Raw genomic sequence first — 2,389 nt, 5'->3', positions numbered from 1 at the left:
TGGAGTCTGATTATCAACTTCTTTCCCACTCCGCAACAGTATCGCACTCGCATTTTCTCTGGGGTTCATGACTATTTGTGATGGAAGCTTTCCAGAACCTTGAGCTTCAAGCTTGCTTACAGATGAAGCTAACTGACCAATCTGCCTCTTTATGTTTTGAATGCTATTTCTGGTCTCTCGTTGAAACTGTTGGGTATTGTTAGCCAAAGCCTTAACAATTTCATCAAGTGATATACCTTGATTTGAGGGAGGTGGAGGTGGTTGATTCACTCGTGGTCTCTGCTGATGGTATCGATTTTACACTAGTTGATTCCCATAACTCAGATTGGGATGATCTCGCCATCTTGGATTATAAGTATTCGAATAGGGATCATACCTGCATTATGGTTGTCCATAATGTTTTACTGCATTAGCATGTTGCATTGATTCATCCTCTTATAACGCAGAACACATATCAGTAGCATGACCCGAACCCAAACAAATTCCACATGCCTTAACAGGTTGCATGTTCCCTACAGCCAACTGCCTCACCAAAGAAGTTAAATCAGAAATTTGTTTCTCAAGGTTAGATGTACTTACGTCATTAACCTTCATAGGTGTGTGATCCATTCTCATTCCAAACTGTTGAGAATTTGCTGCCATGTTAGCAATCAGCCTCCTTGCCTCTTCTGGTGTCTTGTCAACCAAAGCTCCTCCACTAGCAGCATCTATCATACTGCAGTCCATTGGTAGAAGTCCCTCATAGAAATACTGAATCAATAGCTCCTCACTTATTTAATAACGGGGACAGCTTACGCACAGCTTCTTAAATCTCTCCCAATACTCATACAAACTCTCTCCATTGTACTGCCGCATGCCACAAATTTCTTTTCTTATGTTGGCAGCACGGGAAGCAGGAAAATACTTCTCCAAAAATATCTGCTTCATCCCATTCCATAAGTTGACAGATCCAGAAGGAAGGTAATACAAACAATCCTTAGCTGTGCCCTCCAGTGAGAAAGGGAAAGCTTGAAGCTTAATTTGATCCTCTGAAACTCCTTGAGGTTTCATGCTGGAACACACAACATGAAATTCCTTTAGATGCTTATGTGGATCCTCACCTTCAAGACCATGAAATTTAGGCAACAAAAGGATTAGTCCAGATTTCAATTCAAAAGCAACATTTAAAGCAGGATATTGGATATACAAAGGCTATTGGTTTGGATCAAGAGCAGCTAAATCTTTCAAGGTTCTAGCAGCCATGGTTTCGTTTTCGAAATTTGACTCTGATTCCGAATCTGAACTTAGCTCCTTTGGAGATTAAACTCCTTCAGATGCACTTGGAATCTGCCTAGCTTGCTTAGCCAATTTTCTCAACCGTTTAGCTATTTTTTCTACTTCTGGATCAAAGATCAACTCACTAGATTGAGAAATTCTTATCATAAATAAAAAAAATCAAAATAAAAACAGAAAAATGCCTCAAAACACTAGAAAACAATCGAATTAGGCCTCAAGAGGGTGGGGCCAAAAAATCCTATGGATTGACTGGTCTTGATCAGAGCATCATTTTCTTTAAAATAGATATGGGCTGCCCTCTAAATTTAACCAAAATCCTTAATGAACAGTAACAATGAACAATAACACCATAATTAAATTTTTTTTTTCGAAAACCTGAAAATAGCAACACTTTACAAAAAAAATTAATAATAAAATATCCTAATACCAAAAACACAAATTCTAATAAATTTCATGTAACAACCCTATGTTCGGTAGTGCGTTCTACTGTTCCAGTGACCAGTGTTATCCGGACAGCTAGGATGCCTAGAACTACTCTTAGATATGGGTGAGGAGACATAAAATAATGAAATACAAGAAAAGAAAATACAAGAAAAACAAAGAAAAAATAATAGTAATGAAATGTAAACATGTTAAACGAGCCGAGAACCATAGCAATGGGTGACCGCACTGGAAAGTTGCAGCGTGGATCGTTGACTAGCCCTGGACCGCGGGGAACCTTGAAAAATATTTTGAAGACTTAAATAAAAATCTATTGAAGTATAAATGTCATTAGAAATATCAAAGAAAAATTAATTAATTAGTATAAAGAAAAATGAGAAATTGAGAAAATGGCAAAACTCGGCGTTACCGAAAAATCGGGAATGCAACCTAAATAGGGGCATTGTGGTCCATTGATATCCCGAGTTGCCTTTTGACCTAAATTTCCATTAAAAATAAATGATATTAAACTTTAAAAATACCATGAAAAATTAAAATGAGATACATTATGTAAATAGTAAAAGTGTGGTGGCCAAATTGCAAAAATTCAAAAGTTTAACATTAAAATAGATTTTTAATCAATTAGTGCTCCACTAACATCACTTAAGTGGACCTTTAATCAACCTTTGGACAG

The 2,389-nt window shown here is 36.8% G+C and overlaps 1 non-coding gene across 1 annotated transcript; it reads left to right on the top strand.

Moving 5' to 3' along the window:
• Positions 1–772: 772 nt before the first annotated feature.
• On the top strand, positions 773–879 carry LOC131171641 (small nucleolar RNA R71). The gene has a single exon (XR_009142299.1). It is a non-coding gene; the product is annotated as a small nucleolar RNA R71 (small nucleolar RNA).
• Positions 880–2,389: the final 1,510 nt, after the last annotated feature.

This window comes from Hevea brasiliensis, chromosome 12 (genome assembly GCF_030052815.1).
Source record: "Hevea brasiliensis isolate MT/VB/25A 57/8 chromosome 12, ASM3005281v1, whole genome shotgun sequence".
Classification (NCBI taxonomy): Eukaryota; Viridiplantae; Streptophyta; class Magnoliopsida; order Malpighiales; family Euphorbiaceae; genus Hevea; species Hevea brasiliensis.
The sequence above is the reverse complement of the archived record's forward strand: the minus strand, read 5'-3'. Positions and strand labels throughout refer to the sequence as shown.